Below are 10,000 nucleotides of genomic sequence, written 5' to 3' on the forward strand. Positions count from 1 at the left end.
GCGGAAGACGGCCGCCTGCCGCCATGCTGGACAGTGTATGGTGCTGTTCTTTTCCTTCGATGGTTGCTCTTGGGCGTGTCAGTACTGCTCTTTAAACTTTAGTTGCATCTTCTCCTTAGGGATTTGGAAGGACGTTGACCGCCCCTTGCTCCACTTCTCGGAATCCTCCGTGTCTTTGTCGCGCTGGCAGGCTTTGGAGTAGGCGTTTCATTTTATTTGTAAACATGTACCGAATTTTAAACTGTATATACTTTTATTATAACTATTTTTATAATGTCTATATTATTATGTATGGTTGGTGATGGATGAATGTTTTATTACTCCGAGCTGATAGTTGGGGGTGCGTTATCTGGCAGTAACAACCCCCCTTCTCGCCGGTCAAATATATTGTATAAATCGTTTCAATTTTTAGTTTGGTGTTTATTTTTTAAATTAAATAGGTTACCAGCGTGCTCTTTTAAATATGTGTTTTTTATGATAAGTTATTTATGTTTTTAACCTCTTTTTATAATAGGAAATGGCCGTAAGGGACAGCCCCCCCCCCCTTTCGGCCACACCGAAGTCCCCAATACGATGGGTGCCCCTAAGGATGGGAGCACCGAGACTGGAGGGCACGACGGTTGGGTTGGCAGGGGGGGGTGCTGGGTGGGGGGGGGGGTGCTGGGTGGGTGGGGGATACTCCACCGGAAGATGGTTAGGGCGGTAGGCGTAGGCGGTTTTGGCCGTAAGGGGTGTTAGGTTTGTCCGGGGGACTGGCCCCCCCCCCCCCCCCCCCCGGAGCCTTCCCCGGTTTCGGCCACACCGAAGTCCCCAATACGATGGGTGCCCCTAAGTAAAACATATCCCCGTATTAAAAAAACCCTAAGCCTAACCTCCTAGTCACCTGCCACCCCTATTTTGAGGGCTAATTAATATATTTTAAAACATTTAAAATATATTTTATTTAGGACTGCCCGATTCTAAATTTTCGTTACAAAATTGTTTTTGGCTGAATCGGTCGGTCTACACGTTCGGTCGGTCTACACGTTCTATATTTTAGTCTTTTGGCTGAATCGGTCGGTCTACACGTTCTATATTTTAGTCTTTTGGCTGAATCGGTCGGTCTACACGTTCTATATTTTAGTCTTTTGGCTGAATCGGTCGGTCTACACGTTCTATATTTTAGTCTTTTGGCTGAATCGGTCGGTCTACACGTTCTATATTTTAGTCTTTTGGCTGAATCGGTCGGTCTACACGTTCTATATTTTAGTCTTTTGGCTGAATCGGTCGGTCTACACGTTCTATATTTTAGTCTTTTGGCTGAATCGGTCGGTCTACACGTTCTTCTATTTTAGTCTTTTGGCTGAATCGGTCGGTCTACACGTTCTATATTTTCGGTCGGTGAACGGTCGTTCTATATTTTATCTTTTGGCTGAATCGGTCGGTCTACACGTTCTATATTTTAGTCTTTTGGCTGAATCGGTCGGTCTACACGTTCTATATTTTAGTCTTTTGGCTGAATCGGTCGGTCTACACGTTCTATATTTTAGTCTTTTGGCTGAATCGGTCGGTCTACACGTTCTATATTTTAGTCTTTTGGCTGAATCGGTCGGTCTACACGTTCTATATTTTAGCTGAATCGGTCGGTCTACACGTTCTATATTTTAGTCTTTTGGCTGAATCGGTCGGTCTACACGTTCTATATTTTAGTCTTTTGGCTGAATCGGTCGGTCTACACGTTCTATATTTTATCTTTTAGCTGAATCGGTCGGTCTACACGTTCTATATTTTAGTCTTTTGGCTGAATCGGTCGGTCTACACGTTCTATATTTTAGTCTTTTGGCTGAATCGGTCGGTCTACACGTTCTATATTTTAGTCTTTTGGCTGAATCGGTTGGTCTACACTTCTATATTTTAGTCTTTTGGCTGAATCGGTCGGTCTACACGTTCTATATTTTAGTCTTTTGGCTGAATCGGTCGGTCTACACGTTCTATATTTTAGTCTTTTGGCTGAATCGGTCGGTCTACACGTTCTATATTTTAGTCTTTTGGCTGAATCGGTCGGTCTACACGTCTTTTGGCTGAATCGGTCGGTCTACACGTTCTATATTTTAGTCTTTTGGCTGAATCGGTTTGTTCTGAATCGCTGAATCGGTCGGTCTACACGTTCTATATTTTAGTCTTTTGGCTGAATCGGTCGGTCTACACGTTCTATATTTTAGTCTTTTGGCTGAATCGGTCGGTCTACACGTTCTATATTTTAGTCTTTTGGCTGAATCGGTCGGTCTACACATTCTATATTTTAGTCTTTTGTCTACATGTTCTATATTTTAGTCTTTTGGCTGAATCGGTCGGTCTACACGTTCTATATTTTAGTCTTTTGGCTGAATCGGTCGGTCTACACGTTCTATATTTTAGTCTTTTGGCTGAATCGGTCGGTCTACACGTTCTATATTTTAGTCTTTTGGCTGAATCGGTCGGTCTACACGTTCTATATTTTAGTCTTTTGGCTGAATCGGTCGGTCTACACGTTCTATATTTTAGTCTTTTGGCTGAATCGGTCGGTCTACACGTTCTATATTTTAGTCTTTTGGCTGAATCGGTCGGTCTACACGTTCTATATTTTAGCTGAATCGGTCGGTCTACACGTTCTATATTTTAGTCTTTTGGCTGAATCGGTCGGTCTACACGTTCTATATTTTAGCTGAATCGGTCGGTCTACACGTTCTATATTTTAGTCTTTTGGCTGAATCGGTCGGTCTACACGTTCTATATTTTAGTCTTTTGGCTGAATCGGTCGGTCTACACGTTCTATATTTTAGTCTTTTGGCTGAATCGGTCGGTCTACACGTTCTATATTTTAGTCTTTTGGCTGAATCGGTCGGTCTACTACACGTTCTATATTTTAGTCTTTTGGCTGAATCGGTCGGTCTACACGTTCTATATTTTACACGTTCTATATTTTGTGTCTTTTGGCTGAATCGGTCGGTCTACAATATTTTAGCTGAATCGGTCGGTCTACACGTTCTATATTTTAGTCTTTTGGCTGAATCGGTCGGTCTACACGTTCTATATTTTAGTCTTTTGGCTGAATCGGTCGGTCTACACGTTCTATACGTTTTAGTCTTTTGGCTGAATCGGTCGGTCTACACGTTCGGAATCGGTACTACACGTTCTATATTTTAGTCTTTTGGCTGAATTGGTCGGTCTACACGTTCTATATTTTAGCTGAATCGGTCGGTCTACACGTTCTATATTTTAGTCTTTTGGCTGAATCGGTCGGTCTACACGTTCTATATTTTAGTCTTTTGGCTGAATCGGTCGGTCTACACGTTCTATATTTTAGTCTTTTGGCTGAATCGGTCGGTCTACACGTTCTATATTTTAGTCTTTTGGCTGAATCGGTCGGTCTACACGTTCTATATTTTAGTCTTTTGGCTGAATCGGTCGGTCTACACGTTCTATATTTTAGTCTTTTGGCTGAATCGGTCGGTCTACACGTTCTATATTTTAGCTGAATCGGTCGGTCTACACGTTCTATATTTTAGTCTTTTGGCTGAATCGGTCGGTCTACACGTTCTATATTTTAGTCTTTTGGCTGAATCGGTCGGTCTACACGTTCTATATTTTAGTCTTTTGGCTGAATCGGTCGGTCTACACGTTCTATATTTTAGTCTTTTGGCTGAATCGGTCGGTCTACACGTTCTATATTTTAGTCTTTTGGCTGAATCGGTCGGTCTACACGTTCTATATTTTAGTCTTTTGGCTGAATCGGTCGGTCTACACGTTCTATATTTTAGTCTTTTGGCTGAATCGGTCGGTCTACACGTTCTATATTTTAGTCTTTTGGCTGAATCGGTCGGTCTACACGTTCTATATTTTAGTCTTTTGGCTGAATCGGTCGGTCTACACGTTCTATATTTTAGTCTTTTGGCTGAATCGGTCGGTCTACACGTTCTATATTTTAGTCTTTTGGCTGAATCGGTCGGTCTACACGTTCTATATTTTAGTCTTTTGGCTGAATCGGTCGGTCTACACGTTCTATATTTTAGTCTTTTGGCTGAATCGGTCGGTCTACACGTTCTATACGTTTATATTTTAGCTGAATCGGTCGGTCTACACGTTCTATATTTTAGTCTTTTGGCTGAATCGGTCGGTCTGGCTGAATCGGTCGGTCTACACGTTCTATATTTTAGTCTTTTGGCTGAATCGGTCGGTCTACACGTTCTATATTTTAGTCTTTTGGCTGAATCGGTCGGTCTACACGTTCTATATTTTAGTCTTTTGGCTGAATCGGTCGGTCTACACGTTCTATATTTTAGTCTTTTGGCTGAATCGGTCGGTCTACACGTTCTATATTTTAGTCTTTTGGCTGAATCGGTCGGTCTACACGTTCTATATTTTAGTCTTTTGGCTGAATCGGTCGGTCTACACGTTCTATATTTTAGTCTTTTGGCTGAATCGGTCGGTCTACACGTTCTATATTTTAGTCTTTTGGCTGAATCGGTCGGTCTACACGTTCTATATTTTAGTCTTTTGGCTGAATCGGTCGGTCTACACGTTCTATATTTTAGTCTTTTGGCTGAATCGGTCGGTCTACACGTTCTATATTTTAGTCTTTTGGCTGAATCGGTCGGTCTACACGTTCTATATTTTAGTCTTTTGGCTGAATCGGTCGGTCTACACGTTCTATATTTTAGTCTTTTGGCTGAATCGGTCGGTCTACACGTTCTATATTTTAGCTGAATTGGCTGAATCGGTCGGTCTACACGTTCTATATTTTAGTCTTTTGGCTGAATCGGTCGGTCTACACGTTCTATATTTTAGTCTTTTGGCTGAATCGGTCGGTCTACACGTTCTATATTTTAGTCTTTTGGCTGAATCGGTCGGTTTGGCTGAATCGGTCGGTCTACACGTTCTATATTTAGTTTCTTTTGGCTGAATCGGTCGGTCTACACGTTCTATATTTTAGTCTTTTGGCTGAATCGGTCGGTCTACACGTTCTATATTTTAGTCTTTTGGCTGAATCGGTCGGTCTACACGTTCTATATTTTAGTCTTTTGGCTGAATCGGTCGGTCTACACGTTCTATATTTTAGTCTTTTGGCTGAATCGGTCGGTCTACACGTTCTATATTTTAGTCTTTTGGCTGAATCGGTCGGTCTACACGTTCTATATTTTAGCTGAATTGGCTGAATCGGTCGGTCTACACGTTCTATATTTTAGTCTTTTGGCTGAATCGGTCGGTCTACACGTTCTATATTTTAGTCTTTTGGCTGAATCGGTCGGTCTACACGTTCTATATTTTAGTCTTTTGGCTGAATCGGTCGGTCTACACGTTCTATAGTCTTTTTGAATCGGTTTTGGCTGAATCGGTCGGTCTACACGTTCTATATTTTAGTCTTTTGGCTGAATCGGTCGGTCTACACGTTCTATATTTTAGTCTTTTGGCTGAATCGGTCGGTCTACACGTTCTATATTTTAGTCTCTTGGCTGAATCAGTCGGTCTACACGTTCTATATTTTAGTCTTTTGGCTGAATCGGTCGGTCTACACGTTCTATATTTTAGTCTTTTGGCTGAATCGGTCGGTCTCTGGCTGAATCGGTCGTTCTATATTTTGGCTGAATCGGTCGTCTTTTGGCTGAATCGGTCGGTCTACACGTTCTATATTTAGTCTTTTGGCTGAATCGGTCGGTCTACACGTTCTATATTTTAGTCTTTTGGCTGAATCGGTCGGTCTACACGTTCTATATTTTAGTCTTTTGGCTGAATCGGTCGGTCTACACGTTCTATATTTTAGTCTTTTGGCTGAATCGGTCGGTCTACACGTTCTGAATCGGTCGGTCTACACGTTCTATATTTTAGTCTTTTGGCTGAATCGGTCGGTCTACACGTTCTATATTTTAGTCTTTTGGCTGAATCGGTCGGTCTACACGTTCTATATTTTAGTCTTTTGGCTGAATCGGTCGGTCTACACGTTCTATATTTTAGTCTTTTGGCTGAATCGGTCGGTCTACACGTTCTATATTTTAGTCTTTTGGCTGAATCGGTCGGTCTACACGTTCTATATTTTAGTCTTTTGGCTGAATCGGTCGGTCTACACGTTCTATATTTTAGTCTCTTGGCTGAATCAGTCGGTCTAGATGTTCTTTTGGCTGAATCGGTCGGTCTACACGTTCTATATTTTAGTCTTTTGGCTGAATCGGTCGGTCTACACGTTCTATATTTTAGTCTTTTGGCTGAATCGGTCGGTCTACACGTTCTATATTTTAGTCTTTTGGCTGAATCGGTCGGTCTACACGTTCTATATTTTAGCTGAATCTGAATCGGTCGGTCTACACGTTCTATATTTTAGTCTTTTGGCTGAATCGGTCGGTCTACACGTTCTATATTTTAGTCTTTTGGCTGAATCGGTCGGTCTACACGTTCTATATTTTTTCTTTTGGCTGGCTGAATCGGTCGGTCTACACGTTCTATATTTTAGCTGAATCGGTCGGTCTACACGTTCTATATTTTAGTCTTTTGGCTGAATCGGTCGGTCTACACGTTCTATATTTTAGTCTTTTGGCTGAATCGGTCGGTCTACACGTTCTATATTTTAGTCTTTTGGCTGAATCGGTCGGTCTACACGTTCTATATTTTAGTCTTTTGGCTGAATCGGTCGGTCTACACGTTCTATATTTTAGCTGAATCGGTCGGTCTACACGTTCTATATTTTAGCCTGAATCGGTCGGTCTACACGTTCTATATTTTAGTCTTTTGGCTGAATCGGTCGGTCTACACGTTCTATATTTTAGTCTTTTGGCTGAATCGGTCGGTCTACACGTTCTATATTTTAGTCTTTTGGCTGAATCGGTCGGTCTACACGTTCTATATTTTAGTCTTTTGGCTGAATCGGTCGGTCTACACGTTCTATATTTTAGCTCTTTTGTCTACATGTTCTATATTTTAGTCTTTTGGCTGAATCGGTCGGTGACGTTCTATATTTTAGTCTTTTGGCTGAATCGGTCGGTCTACACGTTCTATATTTTAGTCTTTTGGCTGAATCGGTCGGTCTACACGTTCTATATTTTAGTCTTTTGGCTGAATCGGTCGGTCTACACGTTCTATATTTTAGTCTTTTGGCTGAATCGGTCGGTCTACACGTTCTATATTTTAGTCTTTTGGCTGAATCGGTCGGTCTACACGTTCTATATTTTAGTCTTTTGGCTGAATCGGTCGGTCTACACGTTCTATATTTTAGTCTTTTGGCTGAATCGGTCGGTCTACACGTTCTATATTTTAGTCTTTTGGCTGAATCGGTCGGTCTACACGTTCTATATTTTAGTCTTTTGGCTGAATCGGTCGGTCTACACGTTCTATATTTTAGTCTTTTGGCTGAATCGGTCGGTCTACACGTTCTATATTTTAGTCTTTTGGCTGAATCGGTCTACACGTTCTATATTTTAGTCTGGCTGAATCGGTCGGTCTACACGTTCTATATTTTAGTCTTTTGGCTGAATCGGTCGGTCTACACATTCTATATTTTAGTCTTTTGTCTACATGTTCTATATTTTAGTCTTTTGGCTGAATCGGTCGGTCTACACGTTCTATATTTTAGTCTTTTGGCTGAATCGGTCGGTCTACACGTTCTATATTTTAGTCTTTTGGCTGAATCGGTCGGTCTACACGTTCTATATTTTAGTCTTTTGGCTGAATCGGTCGGTCTACACGTTCTATATTTTAGTCTTTTGGCTGAATCGGTCGGTCTACACGTTCTATATTTTAGTCTTTTGGCTGAATCGGTCGGTCTACACGTTCTATATTTTAGTCTTTTGGCTGAATCGGTCGGTCTACACGTTCTATATTTTAGTCTTTTGGCTGAATCGGTCGGTCTACACGTTCTATATTTTAGTCTTTTGGCTGAATCGGTCGGTCTACACGTTCTATATTTTAGTCTTTTGGCTGAATCGGTCGGTCTACACGTTCTATATTTTAGTCTTTTGGCTGAATCGGTCGGTCTACACGTTCTATATTTTAGCTGAATCGGTCGGTCTACACGTTCTATATTTTAGTCTTTTGGCTGAATCGGTCGGTCTACACGATATTTTCGGTCGGTCTACACGTTCTATATTTTAGTCTTTTGGCTGAATCGGTCGGTCTACACGTTCTATATATTTTAGTCTTTTGGCTGAATCGGTCGGTCTACACGTTCTATATTTTAGTCTTTTGGCTGAATCGGTCGGTCTACACGTTCTATATTTTAGTCTTTTGGCTGAATCGGTCGGTCTACACGTTCTATATTTTAGCTGAATCGGTCGGTCTACAGTTCTTTTGGCTGAATCGGTCGGTCTACACGTTCTATATTTTAGCTGAATCGGTCGGTCTACACGTTCTATATTTTAGTCTTTTGGCTGAATCGGTCGGTCTACACGTTCTATATTTTAGTCTTTTGGCTGAATCGGTCGGTCTACACGTTCTATATTTTAGTCTTTTGGCTGAATCGGTCGGTCTACACTTTTGGCTGAATCGGTCGGTTCTATATATTTTAGTCTTTTGGCTGAATCGGTCGGTCTACACGTTCTATATTTTAGTCTTTTGGCTGAATCGGTCGGTCTACGTTCTATATTTTAGTCTTTTGGCTGAATCGGTCGGTCTACACGTTCTATATTTTAGTCTTTTGGCTGAATCGGTCGGTCTACACGTTCTATATTTTAGTCTTTTGGCTGAATCGGTCGGTCTACATGTTCTATATTTTAGTCTTTTGGCTGAATCGGTCGGTCTACACGTTCTATATTTTAGTCTTTTGGCTGAATCGGTCGGTCTACACGTTCTATATTTTAGTCTTTTGGCTGAATCGGTCGGTCTACACGTTCTATATTTTAGTCTTTTGGCTGAATCGGTCGGTCTACACGTTCTATATTTTAGTCTTTTGGCTGAATCGGTCGGTCTACACGTTCTATATTTTAGTCTTTTGGCTGAATCGGTCGGTCTACACGTTCTATATTTTAGTCTTTTGGCTGAATCGGTCGGTCTACACGTTCTATATTTTAGTCTTTTGGCTGAATCGGTCGGTCTACACGTTCTATATTTTAGTCTTTTGGCTGAATCGGTCGGTCTACACGTTCTATATTTTAGTCTTTTGGCTGAATTCGGCTGAATCGGTCGGTCTACACGTTCTATATTTTAGTCTTTTGGCTGAATCGGTCGGTCTACACGTTCTATATTTTAGTCTTTTGGCTGAATCGGTCGGTCTACACGTTCTATATTTTAGTCTTTTGGCTGAATCGGTCGGTCTACACGTTCTATATTTTAGTCTTTTGGCTGAATCGGTCGGTCTACACGTTCTATATTTTAGTACTAATAGAAAAATGTAGCGGTTTTCCTGTCTAAGATTAAATGTCAAAATTACAAAATGTCTGACATTCAATAGTCGATGATAAATAAATCAATGTGCTCTAGTGTTGTCGTTAAACAAAATAAATGTTTTAGCTTTCACTCGGTTACTGTGGGAGTGGATTTTTACCGATTTTTGGTACTGTATTTTTCCTATTTTCCATATTCACTCCGGTTGTTTTCCAGGAAATATTTATCGCATATATAAAGTAACTTGCATATTTCATTATTCAAAACCTCTCAAATATTAAATTTAATTTATACTACATGTATTTGAGTGTTTCATTTTATGAAAAAATCGTGTGTAACGTAGCTTAAAACATTATTTTATTCAGTGTCATTCATTTATTTAGCCTGTTGGTGGGCTAATTGGGGTATTTCTCATTCCAGCCAACGCAGTACAACTGGTATATCAAAGGCCGTGGTATGTGTCATTCTGGCTGTGGGATGGTGCATACAAAAGATCCCTTGCTACTTATGGCAAAATGTAGCGGGTTTCCTATCTAAAACTATATGTCAAAATTGTTTAGTTTTTTCTCATCCCAACCGGTGCCCTGCGTCTGGTATATCAAAATATAGAGGTTTTCCCCTAAGATATGTCTGTATTATCAAATGCTTCACACTAAAGACTATATGTCGCAATTAT

The 10,000-nt window shown here is 40.8% G+C and overlaps 1 protein-coding gene across 1 annotated transcript in view; it reads left to right on the top strand.

The window, feature by feature from the left end:
• The window catches only part of LOC121387055, a 56,879-nt gene that overhangs the window by 20,335 nt on the left and 26,544 nt on the right, over positions 1 to 10,000 (top strand). The gene's annotated exons all lie outside the window — the stretch shown is intronic.

Source organism: Gigantopelta aegis, chromosome 13, assembly GCF_016097555.1.
Source record: "Gigantopelta aegis isolate Gae_Host chromosome 13, Gae_host_genome, whole genome shotgun sequence".
In the NCBI taxonomy this organism is placed as follows: domain Eukaryota; kingdom Metazoa; phylum Mollusca; class Gastropoda; order Neomphalida; family Peltospiridae; genus Gigantopelta; species Gigantopelta aegis.